Source organism: Bactrocera tryoni, chromosome 4 (assembly GCF_016617805.1).
Source record: "Bactrocera tryoni isolate S06 chromosome 4, CSIRO_BtryS06_freeze2, whole genome shotgun sequence".
NCBI classification, from domain to species: domain Eukaryota; kingdom Metazoa; phylum Arthropoda; class Insecta; order Diptera; family Tephritidae; genus Bactrocera; species Bactrocera tryoni.
Genome location: NC_052502.1, coordinates 66070693 through 66094565, shown reverse-complemented (window position 1 = coordinate 66094565; position 23873 = coordinate 66070693). Strand labels below are relative to the sequence as shown.

General features: G+C 31.6%; 1 protein-coding gene across 7 annotated transcripts in view; it reads left to right on the top strand.

Moving 5' to 3' along the window:
- The first annotated feature begins 4641 nt into the window (after window positions 1–4641).
- Window positions 4642–23873, top strand: part of LOC120776153 (fasciclin-2) — a 269295-nt gene continuing 250063 nt past the window's right edge. For all 7 annotated transcript variants that reach the window (XM_040106699.1, XM_040106703.1, XM_040106700.1 and 4 more), the window contains exon 1: window positions 4642–5307. The gene's annotated coding sequence lies outside the window, so the exon portion shown is untranslated. The remainder of the gene's footprint in view (window positions 5308–23873) is intronic.

Below are 23873 nucleotides of genomic sequence, written 5' to 3'. Positions count from 1 at the left end.
TAACAAAAATGTGTAGAGTCAACGATTGGAGTGCGACAACTAATTAGAAACGAAAATATTTTATCAGCAAAAAATACTGTTATTAAAAAAAATCTTACTTTCCGGTAATATATATAATTGTTACTTAACCCTTAACCCTACTTTAATACTGCTTCACATCGATTGTAAATAACTTATAAGACTTTGACAGCGCATCACTAGTATTGCTTGTCATGCCGTCCTAATTTCATCAAAAAGGACATCCATATTTGTGATATTTTTGGTAACCAAAGATTTTTAGACATCAAGCCAGATGTATTCTCTTCGGGCCACTCCAAAACATTCATGGAATTTTCAACAAAAAACTTTTGTGCGAACTTTTCCGTATACCTTGGGTTGTTATTTTGTTGGAATTTCCATATAACAGCCCCATTCCTTCTTAGTCCATGGCAGAATAACATTTTTTAGAATGTCGACGTATTTCATTTCATTTTTTAAAATTACATCATTCGTATGGAGCGGACTTACACCACTCCAGGAAAAAAATTCCCACACCATGATTTATCCTCCACCATGCCTCACCATGCGTGAAACATAGCCTCACCAACACTTGAAACATAGCGAGGATCAAATTATTGATAGATTGGTCGGCGAACATACCTTCGACCATCAGAATCTATGCGATTAACTTTGGTTACAACGCTCCAAACAACATACGGCCTTTGATTTGTTGTTCAAGATCAATAGGAGTTGGAAAAGTCCACGCCTCTTTGAATTTTAGTCAGAAGTGGTTTCCTGCGTGCTGCCCTACCCAGACGCCCAAATTCGATCAAATGCCAGGAAATTTGTTTCTTGGATATTTGAAAATTATATTCGTCTTCAGTTTTATGTGGAATGTCAGTGGAACTCTTTTTTGGGTCTCTTTGGGCGATGGTAGTAATTCAGCGGTCTATTTCTGTTGAAGTTTTTAAAGTGTTTTCTTTGCGTGTAACATTGGGAATAGTTTTAAAATTCTGTATATGCTTAAGGACATTGAAAACAATTTTTTTGACCTGATTCAAAATTTCTTTGTACGTCTTTCTAGACTGACGAAGGTCAAAAATGTAACCAAGTAAGGCAGGTGCACAGCTGCAGCATTTCTCATTAAAAAACTTTAATAATACATTTTGATATATTTTAAACCACAACTTTTCTATATCCGATTTTTGCTAAATTATTTCCGAAATTTTTTTTTTTGCTAAAAGCTTTTTTTCATCATTTTTTTCGAAAAAATTTCAATTATTTATAGTTTTTATTGGCTTTCCTGGCTTGGAAATTTTTTCTGCATTACAATGTTGTGATAATGTGTTTGTAATAATATAATTTTTAGTATTTAATTCCGTCAAAAAAAGTCACTTCTTCATTTTTCACCTCTTTGTAAATTTTATGATTATTTTTTATGTATACATACATATGTATGTATGTATGTACCCTGGAATTATATTTTTTCGCAATACTTCAGAACAAATAATCTAAAAAAACTTATTTTATAATTTGTTTAAAAGCATTAACTTTTTGATTTTTTAACTTTTCGTATTCTTAAAAATTACTAAATTTATTAAAAAAATATGACAAATATATAAGATTGATATAAAAGTTTAAATTCATTGTGTTCAATGTTTGTTTTTCAATCCTTTAAAATCCGCGTTCCATACTTAGACACATGTTGCAGCAACATAATCAGCTACCCGTCAACTACTACTAAAATATCTAAACATTGCATATCTAAATGTATCTCAACACTTTCCACGCCGCTCTCACAAAACTCCAATTGGAAGTTCGAAAAGCGAGACGCCAGAATTTCTCTTTAAAAACCTGTTCACACACACAATTGCAAACTCACCAACTAACCCTCATATTATCTTCGGCGAATTACTTCGAATGTTGCTGGCCGTTCGTGTGTGTTGCAGCAAAAATTGTGCTCAAAACAGAGAATGAAATGATGTCATCAAACTCGGAGCACAATGACACCAATTTTTCGAACATGCACACCTGTTGAGCGTCGCTAATAGCTGTTGTTGAATGTGTGTATTGCATACATATACACATATATGCGAATGCTCAGTGAGCTGTGAAAATAGATAATGCAAGTGGTACATAGCTAAAGGTACGTTAAGTTGTTGATGGTTTCATGCACAGCGGCAGCATGTTGCTTAAGTGGGACACGAAAGTGTTGTTAGGCAGGAATTGAAATTAAAAAAACATACAAACACTGTATATTCCAATTTTTTCATCTTTAAGATGGTATAACCATATTATTTCTTTCCTGCCCAAGTAATTTAAGCTACTTGAAGGCATCTAAAACTTCTTTAAAGATTATCATGAGTAGTTTTCTAAAGTCAGAAATTCACTTGTACTTCAGAGCTATGTATAACTGTAGCTCCAACGACCGCCGCAGACTCTCCAACAGAATTTTCCACTCCGATTATCGAGCCATATATTTTAAATCTAGAATAACCCTTCTCAAAGGAAAATAATAATTTGTCATTGGCTTCACAATTTACCTCAGAGCTATAACTGTAGCTCCAACGAGCCCCTCAGACTTCCCAACAGAATTTTCGACTCCGATTATCGAGCCATATATTCTAAATCTAGAATAACCCTTCTCAAAGGAAAAAAATAATTTGTCATTGGCTACACAATTTACCGATTCATTCTTATCATCGATTCTATTTTTCAGCAAAGATTTGAAAGATAAAAGAGTTGAACAATACCATCCACCAATCGTTGAATTCAACACATTATTGAGACCTGATGAAGCCAAGATTCCTACCTTTGAAACTTTGAAGCTTCCGGTAGGTTATCAGTCTGAACAATAGTAAAGACAAAGTAGCAGTTAAAACTTTTATATACCGTATTTACTCAAAGCTTTAGGGAGACATTGAGTGCATCAAAATTATTGAAGAAAAGCCAAACCTTGTAGATTTTCAGAAACAGACAACTCAATCTCGAAAATAATGTAAGCCTCTGAAGCTTAAAGCGCATACAGCCCTGATAGCAGATAAATAAATATAGCTAAAAAATAGTCGCAGATCGAAGAGCCCGACTGGTTAGATCCTCATTTCGGACGCGACCAACTTCAAACACGTTTTGAACGATATTTAAAAAGCAGCCATCAACACTTTCATCGACTGCCTTCAAGTCAATTGCGTTCTTGTAGTGAGTAACCCTAGCGCAACTTCGTTTTGGAGTTTAAACTACTACTTATCCAGAATACAGGTAGACCCCGTAATACAAAACTCATAACCTGCGGGCAAAGAGTCCCCACATGACAAGAACCAACTCTTCGAATGCCGCAATAAACCTGCTCACTTTATATCTTTCTTCTCTAAGTAGTTTCGATGAGCCCTGATTTTTGATCCCTTGAACACTTGCTACAACAACAACAACTGAAGAGACCGACTAATAGCTTAAGTTAACTTAGTCTATAATTGGCAGGGAGCACAACATCCTTACATAAACCTTAGAAATTCCGAACCTTGCGAGTAATAATGTTAATAACCTCATTTTCGCGCTAAATTTCTTCGGCATTTCCGATATTATCATCGTTAACATAAGTTCTGAAAGAAATTAATTCATTTGGCAATTAAATTGCAACGCCTCGATAAAATAGACTTAATTTGAGAGAAACTACAGGTTTAAAAAGAGTACTTTTGGCTTGACTAACCGCTTATTTTCAAATCCGAGAGTTTTTCCCAAAATTTCAGCGCTCGTTCAGAGCTCAAAAAGCATCCCTGCAGAAGACTATATCTCAAGTAACAAAGAGTGAACTCTTATCGTTCCTAGCAGGAAGAGATCACCGAAATAACACCTCTCTCTCTCTTTTCTTGCGACGGTCTAAGTCGAGAACACAAAAATTTGCCAGGGTCCTCTATCCTTTGCGAGTGGCGACAGGCCTTCCATTGGATCGCCTAACTTCCGTTGTCGATTCATGGGTCGCGAATCGAAAGAGCTTTGCGCTATGCATTCGAACGACATGGGCTAACTAGCGCGGTCTATGGATATTTATGCGCCCAACTATACCTCTGTAGCCGTAGAACTCATACAGTTCGCGGTTCCATCTTTTTCGATATTCACCGTTAACGCGAACGGTTCTAAAGGCCTTGCGAGAATAGTTCTCTCGAATGCTCTATAGGATGGGAATAATGAGCTATTTATAGCACCTGTTGACAAGATTTATTCTGCGCTTGATCTCACAGCTTATACAAAGTACTTAACTTTTTCAAATTTATAACTGTCAACAGTGACATAGTTCCCAAGAAGTGAAGAATACAACCCTGACTGGATAAAATCCGGCTTACTTCGGAATGCTGTAGCCAGATAGCTTGTCGAGAAAACCGTTTAACAGTCTAAAAATAGTCCAACGCCAATCTTTACTTCTGCAACGATTCTCACATAAATTCCTGCCAATTTACAGCAACACTAAATGTTTATAAACATTTCAGTGCGCTCGCCGCAACATTCACTCTCTCACACACAGCAGCATGTTGCCAACAGCGACGTCACTACCACCGCCAGCACCAACACCGGCGCGCAACATTTCCAATTGTATCTGTGAGATACTTTATCGAAATAATGACGCAGCGCTGGCATTTAGTATCAACATTGGCAGCGCAGCGCGCAGTTGGAACAACGGCAAAACGCTCAAAACCAAAAACCACTTGGAGTACAATCCAAACAGCTTAACGCGAAGCAAAAGCAAACAGCAGACGACGACGAGGAGTAGCGGTGGCAAAACATTTTCGAACATCGTAGCTGGTAGTAACGGCAAACGCCAGCGCACCGAGTTGACGCGATTGTTAAACGCGCGAGTGTACGCAACTTCAGTACTATTTGGCATTCGCTTGCGTTGAGTTCGTTTCTTCGTTTCTGTGGTGACGTTGCGCTCTAGAGTGTGTGTAAAGAAACAAATAAATATTGTAAAGTTTGAAGAAAAAAAGTAGAAAATACGCACAGAACGCCGCGTGTTGCGTACAAACGAATTTATTTTTATTTTTTAATACACAAAAATTAAATAAAAATATTTCTAAAAAAGAGTGTGCAAAGTGCGCGTTGAAGCAAATGGAAATTCACTGAAAAAACTGCAACTTATTGCCAAAGCACACAAAAAACACGAAAAGTGTGTCGCCGCCCCGACTTTTGACAATTTTCGTGCGCTGTCAAAACGCTTATTGGCATTTGTACGCGTGTGCGTGTGTGTTAACGAGCGAATAACCAGCAGCCAGCAAGTTTTGGCAAGTGTGTCAGCCGGAAAATATCCAGATATCGCAGGTGCACGTGCAATAAATGGTTGGTGTTACACGAATTACTACTTTTTTATAAGCTAAAATTAAGAAAAAAATTAAAAAAAAAAATTACACAAAAAAACATCATTAAAATTATTACTGCTGCAGCTGGGCATTAAGCTATAAAAAATACAAGTACAGCTTTCGAAACTTGTTGCATTGTGTGCCTGTTAGCCAGTACCTGCAACAGCAAAACTGGATTTAAGCTTCGCAAAGCCTGGCCGGTACGTTTCGCAGGCGTTCCCATTGTTCCATACACCGGCCGGCACCCCCAATGACCCCTGCTCCACACGCAACCAGTTTTTTACATTCTGTTCTGACCAACTTTGCGCGCGGCTGCCAGCGCGCTGTGAGAGACACGGCCAAAAGGCAGTCAGCCACAAAGCGGTTAAGCGCAAAGTAGTAAAACAAACAGCAATAACAGATAAAAGCGCTGGCGACGTTGAGCAAAATGTATTAAATAAATTGAGAAATATTTTCCAAAGCGCAAATGTATGAGTGTGTGTTTGTTTGTTTGTTTGTTTAACGTTGGTGTTAGGGGCGCAAGGCAAATGAAATATGTGAATGCGAAATGCAAAGTTGAAAAGAATTAAAACTAAATACTAAAGAGAAATGAAAAATGAAAAATAAAATAAATATGCAATAGAGTAGCAAATATTCCACAAATGAAATATGAAAACACAAAAACGCTAGCAACAACAAAAGCAAATGTTATTTATAAATGTTCAGTGCTGGCAGCGGCATTTCGAGTTATTAAAAGCAGCAAAGGCGGCAGTTGTTTTACTTTTATGTTGACTTGGCTGGCGTTTACGAAAATAATTTACAGCAAAAAAATATAAAAACTAAAGTGAATGACATTGCGTCTAATTTAATTGAATTTTGTATTTCTTGTTTCCTAGTAATAGCAGAAGCAATTTAAATTTTATGGGTTTTAGCTCAAAAGTTGCTTTTTTTTGTCAAATTATTAAAAGCAGACAGACAAAGTGGCAAAAGATAAAATTGGCTTATATTCAAAAATAAATAATATATTTTGGACGAATATTTACATCTTTTTTTTGTTAAGAAAATTACGTTTCTCAGTTTAAAAAATGTAAAAGTAAATTAAATTTATGTAATTTTTTTTTTATAATCAAAAGCAGAAATTTATAAGAAAAAATATTTGAACTTAGTTTTCATTAATATTTTTGACTATGAGTACTTAGATACCGCTAAATGTGTTGAAAAGCATATAGAAATTTTTTAAACTTTAAAAATTATTATTCTTTAATATTTTAAATTCTAAATTAAAATTAAAAAAATTGTTTGTTAACATTTTCACATACAAAATTTTAAATAAAATATTAAATCTTCATAAGTGAATTTCAATTTCAAAATTCTGACTAATTTTTCAATAAATTATAAGCCAATTGGAAATAAGTGTTAAAGTAGATACAATTTATGAAATTTAGACAAAAATTGTTAAAATTTTTGAGAAAAAATGTAAAATTTTTCAAATTATTTTTTTTACTTTTAGTAAAAGGAATTAAGTAAAACAAAAAAATAAATCATTTTTTTTTACTTTAAGTAAAAGGAATTGAATATTTTAAATTTTTATTTGTTTTAAAATTTTTGAATTCTAAAATTTACAATTCTTCAATGTATTGAAATTCAATACCAAATCTTCCGTAGTGTTTTTTGTAAAAGTTATAATTTTCTTTTGTTAAAAATATAAATTTATTATTAAAAATATAAAATTATTATTAATTTAATTATAAATTTATTAAAACTGACTACAGAAATTATATTTTATTGTAATTTATTACATATTTTGGGCTAAAAGTATTTGGATGCAACCAAAAATTGCTTAAAAGGTTTTAAAAAAAATGTTGAAATAAAGTTTTGCAAATTTTAAATTTTGAAATTAAATTTTCGAAACATTAATTTTTTTTGAAAAGTATTCTGCCTGAATAATTCTATATACAAAACCTTAAATAAAAAATTAAATCATTCAATTTGTTTAATTTTTTAAACAATTTGATAAAAATTGATACATTTCTTGTGCTTTTTGCAAATGTTTTGTTGCTCGCTCTTTAAAAAAAATTCAAAAAATATTGATTTTGAATTTTGTGTAGTTCTTACAAAAGTTTAAGAAAACTCAAAAAGCAAATATTTTTTCTGCTTCAAAATATTTTGGAAACTTTATAAATAAATTTTAAAATAAATTATTTTTAGGTTGTTAGATTGAGCAAAACCTTTCAGATATTTTCAGATAAATTAAACAAATTTATTCGAACATATTTAAAAAATTTTCAAAAATTTATTAAAATTTTGGTTTTGGCATCCAACCGTGTGTGAAATGACAAAAATTCTCTTTCAGTAAATTTTAAATATATAAACAGTTGAACTTCCACAACTTGAACTTCTACAACTCGAAGATCTTCATAACTCAAACTCTTCAATTGACAATAGCGTTTAGAAGTCAAACTTCACACAATTTTTTTCCATAAATCGAACTTTAAAATCGGCACGTGATCCTCCAAGTCGCATTTTTCGGAGAAATCACCACTTTGAAAACAACTGCTCACGTAGATATCGCAGGGCGTATTTAGCCCTTCAAATGTTACTATTACAACTCATTTTGAGGTGGATAATGAGAATTGCCGGCTTTATAGCAGATGATATTGCAGAACCGAATATTTCAGACCCAACTAATATGACTTCTAGCGCCATAAAAAACGAACAGGATTCTTAAGAATAAATTATTCAATCGTCATCCAAAAATGTTTACTTAACTTATTACTTGGCAATTTTCCTATTTAAACTCGGTACACCTCAGTAGTTCTTTACGACTTTTACAATGTATAAAAATATCGAACAAAGAATTTGTATCAAATTTTGTTTTTATAACCAAATTTCATGTGCGGAATCGTTGCGAATGTTGGAAAAGGCTTACGGTGATTCAGTTTTATCAAAAACCAAGCCTACGAGTGGTTCATAACCTTGAAAGAAATGAAATGCGTTCTAGCTTGACTCGTCCCAATAAAGTTCATTTTTTTCACACAGTGTAGAATTGTGACCGAATTTATAGTCACAATGTAAATCTATATTTCACAGATTTTTTAAAAATTGTGTGTTAAAGAAAACTTCGATAACTCAAAATCTCTCTAACTCAAATTTTTTTTTTGCGGATTATGGCGATTCGAGTTAGGAAGTTACCTGTAGCTAGTTCCTACGTATTAAATTGTTTAATAAGTATTAAAAGATGGCTCAAACCTTCTGAAATTTTGAAAAATAAATTTCAAATTTTTTTGCTAATGTTGGCTTTTTTTTAATTACTAAAACCCATAGGTTTGAAACAAAACATTCGAAAATGTTCAAAAATCTTTCTTTTTGTAAATTTCAAATTAATTACATAGTATTCAGCAACTAACCATATATATTTGACATTTATAAAGAAAGATTTGTGAAATTTTTCGAAACGCAATAAGGAAAACTAAAATTCAAAATTTTCATACAATAAATTGAATTTTTATTTTCTGCATATACATATCTAATATTTCTATGAACCTTTCTGGCTACAATAAATTTGGCTGAGCCAAAAATAAAAATTCAAACAATTAGGAGATATACGGTTAAACGAAATGGTCTGCATTTAAAATTTTGAATAATTAGGAGTCACACTGAATGTGATGTTCGCAAATATTTGGATAATATCGAAAATTTTGCAAAATATTTTAGTTTATCTTAAACTAATTTCGAAAGCTTCAGAACTTTTCTTTAAACAATTTCAACGAACTTATTTAGAAATATTGGTTTATCTCCAAATTAAATTTTGATTAATCCAAGCTTTTTCTTGACATACAAATCTTCTAAGATAACATTTTATAGCAGAAATTTTAGAAAAAAAAATATTGTTAGATTTTTAATTTATTATTATTTTAGATTTTTTAAAACTATTTGTAAATAGAACTTAAGCAAACCATATATAGCCTGAAAGATTTGGAAATTTATATAAAAATTTGGAAATTTTGAAAATTAAAGAACCTTTAATAATAATAGGCTTCACAAATGAAAAAAAGTTTCCCTACAAGGATCTGAGTTTATTCGGTCTGTTTGTAAGACAGCTATATGCTACAGTTGTCCGACCTGAGCAATTAGTTCCAGGCTTGTAACGTTGCTATGGATGTTAAATAAAAAAGTTTCCCTTATTAAAATTTGAGCTTAATAGATCACTTTATATGGCAACTGCATATGTGCTAAAGCGGTCCGATATCCATAGTTCCGATTAAAGAGCAGCTTCTGAGGGACTAGTTACATATGTATATACAAACGGACAGACAGACATGGCCAAATTGGCTCAGTTCAACGCGCTGAATATTCACACATCCTCTTTATACAGTCTCCGGTATTATATTAGTTATGAACTAGTTCGTGACTAGTTTGCAACTAGTTCCATTTATATGTATATTGTGCAATGCATTATTGTGATCAAAGCGAGTCATTTATTCACTACAATTCCGACACAAATTTAAAATAATGTGACACAATTGAAGACACTACTACTACAAGAAAAATTCTATAGTAAAATTGTACTTTCCTACTTAGCTACAAGCGAATCATCAGAAATGTCAATCCATTTCAGTAGAATTTTCCCCTATAATTCAATTAATAGTCATTGTGAAATCATATATTAGTACGAAATATATTTTTAGAGGCAAATTTCCATAATTATGGCTAAATTTATGTCTTTATGTTATACATATAAACACATTCAGTTCGCATTTGTTTTCGTTTGTGGTTGAATAGTGGCACAAATTGCGGTTGATTCCAAGGCTTACACAATATTACAATTTTCTTATTGCGAAAATGTTACAACTTAGCCGAGCTTTGTATATATGGATTTAGTATACTCATATATTTTTTTATACTAAACTTTAACCTAATCAGTTTCTTGAAACTCCCATCTATTCTAAAATTCTTAATAATCGTTGAAAGAGTCAATTATTTTTTTAAAGTAAAAATAAAATTTTAAAATATTTTGAAAAAATTTCTAATGAATTTTTAACCTTTGAATAATTAAACTCTTAAACATTCAACAAATATATATACAAATATGTCACACTCTTCTTTATGAAGAAATAAAGCCAACATTTCTTAGTAGACAACGCGACAACGCCAGGCCAGTACTTTCTTCTCACTAATGTTTTCTTCCTTATACTCAAAAGTACCAGCTATAGTATATACAGTTCATGATCACAACAAAAAGCCTTTAAACTTCTGGTTAAATACTTGATACACTTGATACTCTTATATTATTAAAATGGCTGAAAAACTGTATTTTATCCTCAAGAAATCTGAAGTGTCTCTAATAAACTAATTGAAAATCTCAAATACTGCCTTCCGCTTTAGTGAGTTTCTTAATATAACTCAACTCTAATTGCCAGCATGTTGGCAGCGAGAGTAAAACCTATAGCTGACCAATAAAAATGCAGCATTGCTCTTTTCGCATTCACGCACTTACTTTGCAACTTTTCAGAGTTATTTCTCGCTAGCTGGCCAATGAAATTGTAGCATTGCTCTTTTCACATTCATGCGCTTAATATCGATCTTTTTAATAGTTACTCTAAAAAACCTTCGTTCAATTTATTTATTACATAAAAAAGTTTGTAATTTCGTATATGGAACTTTAAATAAAGTTAATTCTCTCGGATTTTATGTGCCTACTACGTTGTTTCAAAGTAAAGTTTTTTTATACAAAAAGTGCTTGTGTGTAAACTTCAATTTCGAAAAATATTTTAAACAGTTAAATATATTATTTTATATAGTCAATAAGCTTTATGTTTGTCCTCCATTAGTTGAGCTCAGGATAATAGAATAAAACAAGGCGTTTGAACTCACTTACCCGCTTTTAAGCGCAACTTTCCAAATTAACGGACAATAAAAAATGCATTAAAGCCCAACTTTCCAACTTTAAAAGCGCTTAAACTAATTTCCACAAAGTTTCTTTAATGATTCTTTAACTTAGTCATCATTCATCACTCAGCAATTACAGCGTTTATATTCTTACTATACAAGTTTTCATAACTCAAGCGGTGCACAATGGTTCATTGTACCTATCATTAAAAAAAATACTAAAATAAAAAAATGAAAAGAACAAAAACAACTTTCGAAAATTTAATTTCCCTCGGCTTACCTTTCATATCTTTTACACGCCTTGCTTTCGGCTGTCACTGTTCTCAACGCACTGAAACAAATGTTGTTGCACATAATTAGCCTTGAGTTATGTTTAATTTTCAAAAAAAAAAAAACTGAAAACAACAACAAAAAGCATGAAATATGATCATTAATAATACATACGTATGCGCATATGCCTGCATGTTTGTGTAAAGGAGAGTAAGTAAAAAGGCAACAACAATTTTAAAACTCAAAACCTAACTTCCCGACATAACTGCAAGCCATTTACGGTTATAAAACAAAATAATAAAGAAATTAATTTGCCGCTAATTGTTGGCGATCGTTACGCTCTTCAGCTGTTTCTACAGTTGCTATTGTTGTTGCGCATATTGACACTGTGTAGTATGTAATTTTCATTGTTTTTGGTAGTTTTATTTATGGCTTCTAATTACACAGGTGGCGAAAACTTGAAAAATTACAAGTCACGATGCCCTTGTAATTAGAGAAAAGGAAAGGAAGCGTTTTTTATGTGAAAATGCCTGAAAAATGTCGAGTGAAAATGTTTCAAATTTCCAAGTGAAAACATACATAATTTTTCCGTTAATGAAAAAGTGTAAACAGTTAAAAAGAAAGTCACGTAAATAACTTCTAATATGAGTTTAAGAATAAACTAAAACATTTTTTATTTAGCTTAGTTTAAAAACGTTCAATATTTTAACTTTTTAAATTTGAAAAACTTCAGCTGTTATGAAAAAATGGTCTTTTTGAAGGAGGTGTCTTCTGTCGGGCGCTCTCAATCAACTGTTTTTTCTGGCTGCGAGACCACTGTACTGACTTTCAACCAGAAGTGGCAGCTATTAAGCTAGCAGCAAGTGCACTTCAACGAAGTGCGGCTTCTTTGGAGGTATGCATCCACTCTGATGATATAGTTGCTATACAGGCCTTGAATTTGCAGGAACTAGTGAGCTCCGAAAGTGTATGAGTGATGACTTCACTAACTCTTGCATCAAGCTGCTTCCATATTGAACTTGTCTGGATGCCTACCCACACCGGAATCGTCAGAAACTGTAAAGCTAAATAGCTTGGAAGAAATCGCAAATTTACCTGAATACCATTAGGATGGGAACGTGTTCCCCTGCTGTTGTCGCTGTAGTGTCAGAAGACGTACCTGAAGTAATTGCCAAGAATGGTGGCGAGTTGACAGTCCTTGGCCGGATAAAAATCCGGGTCCGTTCCGGTTGCTTAGACCCGACTGTCGTTAGAATGAGTTAATCCGTTTTCGTGAACTCTGGCGCTGTAGCTATGGGCCTAACGCGAGCTCTGTAAGCAGTTTGGCGATTATGAAAGCCTTCACGCACAGATTGCAAGTAAAAGGTCCATGGAACTATTAGCTCTTAGCAAGGTTCACATGGCCACTAGAAAGAAGATAGGGAGGGAGATGAGTTAGAAACATCTAGACACTTGCTCTTTCACTGTCCAGCTTTGGCCAGACTAAGATTGCAACATTTTGGTTACCATACTTTCAATAAACTCGACAAATCAGCTTAAGTAGATATAAAAAAATACGAAATTACTTTTTCGACTACCCAAAATTAACCAGCTCAATAAATTTGCGGCTACCTCTAGGCGCTTTGGAGATGTGCGACAGTCTTTTTGGGCCATACTTAAGAGTTCTAGGCATCACAAGGGATAGTCAACTCTAGCTGTCCAATTTGGATTACTGGCGGACTCGCGATAAATGCGCCTATTTACCTAACTTTTGAACAATCCGACTTCAAGTAGAGTATAACTTTTTTTTATATCGCTAAATTTCGTACAAGTTTTTTTTTGTAATTTCGAAAACTATTTTCACGATATCTAATTTAAATTTTTTATTCTACTCTACTTTTCATCTAACGAAAAAATTATTTTTTTTATGCCCACCCTACTTTTTATTTATCAATTTTACTACGCTATATAGTATTTTTCATTCACATCGAGTTTCTGCCTCAAAATTTGTATTATTCACCTGTACCGTACTCGGCTCGTCATCGCATTCTGAGTAATCAGCTCTGCGTCATAAGAATTCAAGCTTTTATCGCCAGCACGTTCGTTTTGGTTGTGTGGGCAAACCAGAGAGCCAAGGTAGTTACAGCTGTAAAGCTAAATGGGTCGCTATTGCAACATATATGACATTTTTTAGATAACTACTCACCGTCTATGTTATGACGAGACTTTTTATAGTGCCACTATAATTGTCTGAGCGTCAAAAAGTCACTTTATCTCCGAGCAGCGTTGCAAGCATGATTTTACATTTTCATGAGAGTCAGTATTTTTCATATTTGTAAACTATTTTTTATATTTATGAATTTTTGTTATTAGAAAATATTTTTTTTATTTACAACATATATTTTATTTAGATACAAATACGCACATATATTTTCAATTTAGTACTTAGCTTCGTTTGAACGGTGTGTGTGCACTTTGAGAGCATAAAAAGAGTATGAAAATAAATTGCTCTCGATTCTGCGAAGTTGCTTTGTAATATAGTAGCACCATATACATACTTATGTGTAGTTTTGTTGTGAATATGTAGCTGTATGTGCTTTCTGTTGTTGTTGTGTTGCGCTGATTGCATTCTCTACTAAGCAGCATATGCTTCAGCCAGTTGAACAGGTAAAGCGTCAGTTGGCCAAAGAGACGCTAGCTAGTTTGCACACGCACACTACTAGCGACGCTAGGCGTGAGTGTGTTTGTGTACGTAAAGAACATTTTGGTCAGAAGCTTCATATACATATGTATACACATACAATGAGTTGTCAAAAAGTCAGTTGCACGTACGTGTGTTGCATGTAAGCGCCTATGAATAATAAAAATGTGTTTTATACGCACACAAAGCCATAGATACATATACATAGCTATATGTATATATAGTGTTGGCTGTGATATACTATATGTATGTATGTATAGTATATGTACATATAAGCACAAAAGTCTTAAGTCTACCTGCCACTTATTTGTGCAACTTTTTTGCTCAATCTTATCTGCCGCAGCCAAACGGCTGTTTTGTTTGCTTACTCAGATACATACATACAAGCATTAATATTTATATGCATATACATATGTGTGTATATACACATGTCCGTTAAACTGTCATACACACATTCTACATTTTGTTTGTTAGTTTTTTTTGGTGTCTGTATGTATTTGCCCATACATTGTGGCAGCGAATTTATAGCTAAATGGCGATAAGCATATTTGGTCAGGTACTCATAAAAGTTGTGATAAAAATCACAAGCCCAAAATCATAAAAAGGCGAATGTTTGCAACAACAGTGGCGTCCAACCACTTATGATTAGTATTCTTTGTTATTATTATATTTTTTTGCGGCTCAATTGTTTTATGCGCGGCTTGCTCAGTGCGTCTTAGTTTGGTTTATTGTAGCCATCAGATTTACTATTGGCTTAAAAACACATACACAGACACACATAAAAACAAAAAAACACATATTTGTCCGTCCGCCCATTAGCAATTCATTGCGTGTAGTTTTGCTTAAAATTCTTTTTTGTTGTTTTTTCCTACCTACACAACTAAATATTTATTTTCCACTTGTTTCGCGCTAAAGCGGTGGCAATTCCTTTGTGCAACAAACAGTTTTTAGGTTCTTCCGAATTCATTGGTATGCAAATAGACACACAAACATAATTCTTACAACATATTTACAATAAAATCACACATGCATACTAAATATGAACATATACACACACACAAAATACACACATACAGCATTTTTTACTTTATATGCACGTATCAACGCGCCGGCATGCATACATAGCATATATAGTACATACATATGTATATGTAAGTATGCGTGCCTCTTCAGCACACATCTCGCCGCATTGGCTTTGCAAGCGCCATTCCAAAACTCGGCCTTCTGCAGCCTTGAGTCGGTTAATTTCCGTTAACACCTGCATGAGTGCTCGCAAGGAGCTAGTGCAGCAGTAACAAGCGCACTAAGAGGGAGAACAATGGCAAAGGCAAGCAGTCAAACTTGTTTGCTGAAGACCCAGTAGGAAAAAAAAATTACGAAAGTTATAAATTATTTCATTATTAAAAATAATGACAATCAATAGAATTTGCATACTGACCGTGTCAAATAAGCAATGTGTTTTATGCAAGGACTTGGGTTTGAACGTTCAATTTGTATGGCAGTTACATGCGTCAGTTGTCCGATATCGACGGTTTCGACAAATAAGCAGGTTCTTAGTGAGAAAAGGACGTGAGTAAATTTTCAGATCGATACCTCGAAAGTTAAGGGACTAGTACACGTATAAACAGACGGCCAGCTGGACATGTCGGTCTTTAATATTCATCCATATATACTTTATAAGGTCTCCGACGTTTTCTGTAGAATATTAACAACATCATGGCAAGCTTAGTATACCCTGTTTAGTGTATACAAATTGATGACTTGAAAATGTTTCATTGCCTTTACTTCAGTTCGTTGAACTTCTTAAAGTTGCAACTGAGAATTATGAGTCCAAATTTGATATTTCTAACACCAGTGCATGAGCTCTACTTTTTACAGTAATTTTCATAAAGAATTTCGAAGACGTCCCGTAGTAAACAAGAGAAATTCGGTACCTCGTAAGATTATATTGGGTTTAATTGCAAATAGCTTTTACATTTACAATATTTTATATATTGTCTATTAAATAAAGCGTGTAATTATTGCTGACGTAAATACTTCAATGAAATATTCAAGTGTGATTGTGTGATCTATTACCAAATCTTGAAAAATTCATATATTTTATAAAAAAAAATAAATCTATGCAATTGAAAACGAAATGAAGAGCGCGTGAAAATATTTTTTTAATGAGTAATAGTGGGTGAATAATAGAGAAATTTTGATGATTTCACGATTTTTAAAGGTAATTCAATGGATCTTCACCAAAAACGAGTTCCTTTTGGTCTCGTTTTAAATATAGATTACTCAATGATATTCCTATTGTTTTAGTCGAGATATTGAGATTAGAAAAGTTCGCCAGCAAGGTCAATTCAAGCTTCTTCATCGTGATACACTTGAAGATTTCCTAATAAGTTAAAGCATATAAGTTGATTTCACATTTTTGCATCGTGCAGGACTTTTAAATGTTTTTAAACCGCCATTCCATAGTACATTTTTGGCAACTTCACTTTTCAGTTCTTTCTAGCGGCCATGAGTAATATCATTCTATGTGTCTCTGTGGAATTTCTCATAACATTATTTTAGATAAAGGTTGATACAATTCCAGGTTTCCTATTTTTTTAAAGAAAATACACAGAAACTTCAAATTTAATGGGAAATGTTTATTATCATTCGTAAGAACATTCTTTGGCATTTATTTCTTGAAAATTATCTTCAAAAAATTGGACGCGACCACGTCTCAGATGATCCAATTTTTGATGACTCGTTTGAGCATTTCCACTAGTAACTGGCGAATGACATGCGTGATGTTTTGCTCCAAGGCCTGAATCGAAGCGGGATTGTCCGCATAGACTTTAAAGGAGTGTTAGCACACGATCTTGGTGGCCAATCGGCCGGACCAAAAGTGAAGTTATCTGCTCATCAAAGTGTTCTCGAATAATCCATTGGTTGATGCGATGTGTGGGAAGTGGCGCCGTCTTGTTGGAACCAAATGTCGCCGACATCGCGAGCCTCAATTTAAGGCATCAAATAGTCGGTTTTTATGATGCGATAACAGTCGCCACTGACGATTATGTTACGGTTACGTTTTGAAAAACTATGGACTGATGATTCCACCGGCACACAAACCACACCAAAACGTTGTTTTTCTGGATGAAATGACAGCTCTTGAATCTCTTCAGGTTGCTCTTTGTGCCAAATGCAATAATTTTACTTGTTTACATATTGAACTTTTTAGTGTTCATTTTAAAATTATTACATTAATATTTCCAAAATTAAAGTTTTCACTGTCGCGTTGGGTTCTCTACACTTTTTACCCACACGACGCCTCGAGATCGTTATCTGCATCCTTTTTATTTGGCTCTGCCCATTATTTCTCACATTCAACTGTCACTATTGACTTCATAATTCTCGCGCTCCTCCATTCGCAATCACACAACTGTCACACGTCTTCACGCATCAGCGAGAGACAACACGCACAAAGGCGACGACGCTGCTCTTATATACGTACTTTCCTTTTTCTTCGTTCTGCGCTTTTTTCCTGCCTACGAGTGCTGAACATTTCGCATGTTTACTAACTTAACACGGCGCACAGTGGCGCATTTCAGCGTTTTTAATGGTTCTCACTAGCACGTTGTTTTTTTTTTAATTTCATGTTTGCTTTTGTTGGGGTGTTTGCAATCTCCGCATGCTTTCAGCCTGCCGAAATAGTGCTCCAAAAGTGTGTAAAGTAAGGTCGCTTTGGCAGCCACTAGCTGCCATCACTTCTTATATCACTGTATTCATGCCATTGCCTTTGCCCTTGGCTCCTTTTGAGCGCACCGTCGTGCATTGGCACTTGTTCCGCTGTGCGCTCACTCACATGCTCACGTGCATGTCTGCGCGTGTGTGTGTAAAAAGTAAATTCTCATGTAAATTTACATCACTACATTTGCATATATTCAAGCATAGCGCTTCTTATGAATTGCATATCTATGATTTCAATTTTCCATTTATTCATATATCTTCTCTGCAACTTGTCTTGCCATTTATGCATATATTTATTTATTTTTTCGTTCCTGTGTCACTTAATTCTTTTTTTATTGGCATTTTTGTGCTTTTTTGCGCTCCGCCAACATTCCCAAGCCAATTCCCCAGTTGTCATTGCTTTTTGCCTCTGCAGCTGCGTTGCTGCCATCAGGCGATGCGTCCAAGCGTGCTGCAACAGCGTCGTCACTCACTGCAACTCTGTGCCTCTTGCTTAGTCAAAGCGACACTGCAATTGATTTTGATTCATAGTCGGTGGAAAATGGAAAATGCAAAATGTGTAGTTGTAAGATGGGTCGATTGAACTTTTTAATAATGCTGCAAAACTATACAGATATCTTTATTGAAATTAAAAAAAAAAGAGAAATAATACAATTTTCATTTGCTACAAAAATATGTTTAACAAATTTTTTCAAATAATATTTTAATTAAAACAATTTATTTTCTCAATTAATTAATTTCGAATAGTAAAAAAAAATAATTTTAATTAAAATTCGTTTTTATTAACATTTTATTCGTATTTTAATTTAAATTTTTTTCATTATAAATGTGTTTTATTACAATTTTATTTATGTTTCTATGTAACTTTACTCTAGTTTTATTGAATATACATATTTACCATTTTTTTCATTTTATTTTTTTTTAATATTTTTTTATTTTTCATTAAAACAGCTTTTTGAAAAAAAATAAAGCAAACAAATATTTGAAAAAAAAAATAAAAAGTGAAAAAGAAGATTTTAATTTAAAATGTTTAAATATTTTTTAACATTAGTATTCGCTTAATGTTAATTATTATTTTTTCTTTTAAATTTTTGAATTTATATTTAAATTTCTATATATTTTTTAATTTTTAGCTAATTTTTTTTAATATTCATTTACATTTTTATATAAATATTCTGTATATATGTACATATACTCGTATATAACACAGTTTTCGTAAAAGTTTTTTTTACTTTTTATTAAAAAGTCTTTATTACCAGAAAAAAATTATATTAACTTTTTTCATTTTTTTCCTAATTTCTCTATAATTAAGTTTCTTTAAACTATTACATAAATATTTCTTATTTATAACACTTTTTTGTATTAATTTTTTTTTTATTTCTTATGGAAAATCTTTATTACCAAAAACATATTAATAAATTTGAGAGAAATATTATCAAAAAAAAAAATGTTGTTTACTTTTTATTAAAATAAATTTATCGTTTAATTAAACAAAAAAATTATATATTATATATATGTATACATATATACATATGTATGAATACATAAATATATTATTTTTTTCTATTTTTACCTAATTTCTCTTTAATTAAATTTCTTTAAACTATTACATAAATATTTTTTATTTATAACACATTCTTGTATTAATTTTTTTTTTTAATTTTTAATAGAAAACCTTTATTACTAAAAAAATATTAATAAATTTGTGAGAAGTATTATAAAAAAAAATTATTGTTTTCTTTTCATTAAAAAAATATATCGTTTAATTAAAAAAAATTATTAGCAAAAAAAATGTTGGAGTTAAAAAAATTGTATTAGTTTTTTAATACCTATTTTTCACATTGGCCATTATTCTTAATAAGCTTTTCATATGAATAATATTATATATTTCAATGAGAATTATATTATTTTAACAGATATTGATATAAATTAAATTACAATTTTATCTTATTTATTTAAATGAAATATTATTCATATTTTCTTTTCTTTTTTTATATTGTATTTTTCTATATACGTATATTTTTATATAAGTTTTTGGTTTAGCGAATTAAACAAAATAATAATGACAAAAATATAAAAAAATATGAAATATTATTCAAATAATTTATTTTTTTTTTCAATTCTTCATTTTAAATTTAATCCGTTTTGAGTTTTTTTATAATAAAATTATTTTGCAAGCAGTTAGTGGTATTTTTAATAACAAAAATATTTCTGTTTACTAATTTTGGTTTAGTTTAGTACAAAATAATAATAAAAAATATGAAATATTATTCAAATAATTATTATTTTTTTAATTCTTCATTTTAAATTTAATCCGTTTTGAGTTTTTTTATAATAAAATTATTTTGCAAGCAGTTAGTAGTATTTTTAATAACAAAAATATTTTTTTTTTTACTAATTTTTGTTTAGTTTAGTACAAAATAGTAATAAAAAATATAAAAAAATATGAAATATTATTCAAATAATTTATTTTTTTCAATTTTTCATTTTAAACTTAATCCGTTTTGAGTTTTTTATAATAAAATTATTTTTCAAGCAGTTAGTAGTATTTTTAATAACAAAAATATTTATTTTTAGTTTAGTGCAAACTAATAATGAAAAATATATTATGATACTCACTTTGTTTTAATATAAAAAAAATTATTTTATTTTTTATTTTTTTATTATTTTGTTTGAACTTTTTTATTTTAGTATAAATGAATATTAAAAAAGCTATTATAATCTTCAATTATTTTTTTCATTTCCGTTTTTACTTGCTAGCAAAGAAATTTACATTTGTTATATATAATTTTATTAATTGGTTAATGTGAAAAAAATTAAAAATAATAATTAAATATGCTTCTTAATAGTCTTTTGCTATTTTTTTATATATATTTTTTAATTACTAATTAATTATTTTATTTTTTCTTTAAAATTTGTTTCCATAATTTTTTCAGTTGATTCGATATTCTTTTATTTTATAAAAAAAAGTTCAAAAAATAAATAAAATTTCTTACTTAAAAATTGTTTCTTATTATTATTTTCAATACTAAATTTAAAATCAAAATGTTTCCACTTTCCGTTAAATTTTTTTTCGAAGTCACATGATACTCATCAACACAATGAAAGCCGTAATGAGAGCATGCTTTATTCTCATATTGCCATATTCGCGTTTGTTTGCATTCACAGGCTTTTATTTATTTACAAATCGCAATTTTTCGATTTTTATTCACGCACACCCACACATACATAGCATACAAATGAGTTGCGAAAACAAATACACTTTGTTTATGTTAGTTTCATGCAGCCAATGCGTCTAGATTGTTTATTATTTGTGCTTGGTAGTCTATTAACGTTTGATGGGAACTCATTCAAGCGATTCTTCATTACAAATAATCAATTGTTGAATGAAAGCGTTTTTCAATTAACTATTTACGAAAAAATTACAATATTACCGAATATATAGTAAAAATTATAATATATGTGTAGAAAAATAGTAATTATGGCACTAAGCGGTTGAATAAATTAAACCGTTAAATAATATTTTTGAGATAAAACAGTTTTTAATTTTTTTTTTTAGTTTTTTTTTATGTTTTAGTGTATATGTTAATGTTAATGTTATATTTATTTTCCTAAACCTTTTTTCACTCAAGTAATATAAATTATAGAGCAAACGACAATGTTTTTTGTTTAAAATACTAAAAACACTGTGCGCTGGCTTCACAAAGGACTGTACATAGCAGTCTAAGTTTAATGCTCCGCCATCCTTAGGGATTCTAACCTAATCAACAACTCGAATTTAGTAAATTTAGTTTATGAAACATTCGATTTCCTTTCTCTACTAAAAGTTATGCTAAATTTATAGTGCTCATTTTCGCTAAATAAATAAGTGGCATATTGTGTGAGAAACTTTTCTGCAACTTTTTTCCTAGAAAATTAGTATAAATCGCCAGTTGCTGCCAATAAACAACTAAAGCTGTCAATTAGCGCCGACATAATAAATAAATTCCGATTGCACTTTATTTTGCGTGCAAGCGCTAAAATATCTAAATGCTCGAAATAAGGATGCCAATAAGAAAATTTATTAGCGCCAAAAGTGCGCAATAAGTCGGCGTAAAGTAGTGAAGATCAGCGAAAGCGAGCGTTAGAACTGAGTTAGTTGCACTAGACGAGCGACAAGGCCGACAGGTGATCTGTTTGCACATTTCGAATGAAATTTATTTCGCTGTCAAGCACGCTTATATATTATGCATTATGTTCAAATAGACATGTATTTACATAAAGAAGCCATACAAAGACGCGCTTGCGCACTAGTTTGGTTTAAAATTCAAGCGTGGGAAAGTCAAATGAGGCAGTTTAAAAGTATTGGAGAAGTGATTAATTAATTATAATTTATTAATATTCAGCTTCTTACATTTTGGCATAACTGTCTTCGATTTTCGCAAACAAGCAGAGTGGCGTCTAAAACGCAGAACTGACATAAATAAATTCGGCCAGTATAATAGAGAATGGCCAAAGATTAGCAATAGCGCATTATTCAAATATAGCAATCAAGACAGTGCGGAAGAGTCTTTGACAATAATTTTTAAATCCAATAATTAATATGTTTCAATTAGTTGCAAGCTAGTTAATTTCGAAATAGTTCAATTCAAGTCGATGTATTATTTTTAAAACTTCCAACGCTATAAAAAATTTCTTTATAACTGTTATGGAGGCTTTCGAATCCGATAACATATTATAATATTACGCATTTGAAAAATAAAATTTTTAAGTATTCATATTTTTGAAATTTTTTGTCCGCTTTTTGTACGAGATAGTTAATTTCGGGCTAATTTCGGGCTATTCAAACTCGAATAACATCATTATTTTTATTATATGTAACTAGTTACGAACTAGTTTATTTCGGACTACTCCCTCTCAAATTTAGAAATTTTATATATCGTTACATAAATGTTCTGTATAAGTGTAAAAATAGAGGGAAAAACATATTCTACATATATTTTCCCTCATTGCTGCTAAATTATCCAACTTAGCGTCGAGTTACCATTCGACTACCAACTAAATTAAATTACATATACACTTCCCTTCGTTGCTCATGTAATAAAATTGCCCTAATAACCCTTGACATTGGTGTTGCTGCACTTGAAGTGCCCCATTTACGACGCTACGATTTTAAGGTTAATTGAGGCAACATTACAAATTTGGTCGTGCAGTGAGTCGTGCAACGGCTGCATGCGAGCGATGGAGTTGAAAGCCAAAAGCAAAGCAAAGTGGCAAGTTGTAAAGTGGTTAACTAAATGTGCAGTTATACTACATAATGCTATATACACATGTATAACATTATATGAAATATTTACCTTTATATACATATAAGTCTTCAAGATTATGCACTTTTGTGCTCTTGTATGAAGGCATACTCATACATATTTATTTCTTCAAGTATGCATTTATGTATAATTTACTCTTGTGTTACTACCAAAAAAAATCTACAGCAAAATAGGTCATCATGTCCACAGCATACAAGCTTTGCCCGAGATGAATTCTCAAATGTCAGTCAGTTATTCGGTGTTGCATTTGTTGTTGAAAGCTGGAATTCGGTTGAGTATACACATATGTATGATTGCATGTAAAATGTCTTGCACATTTAGTCATTCTGTTTTTAAAGGTGAAAGCTCGTTCAATTATGCATGCGAGAATATGCATTCCTGCATTTGCATAAAATTTTAAATGTATAAAATATTTAGAATACATAAAAGTTTGCTTCCTGCCATTAAAAATTACACATGTTCCACGTTGCAGATTCACTGCAAAAATTGTAACGCTGCAGAGGGCACTAACTGACATGTTAAACCACTTGTCTCCGTGAATGCAATGCCGCTGCTGTCAAGTCAACTGTCAACATATTATTTCGACATCAGTGCAAATGTGATGTTGTCAAACTATTGACATAGTGCTCAGTTAAAGCTAAATCACTCGAGTGATTATTCATTTTGAGTATTGTATATGCCAAAATTTAAAAATCAAGT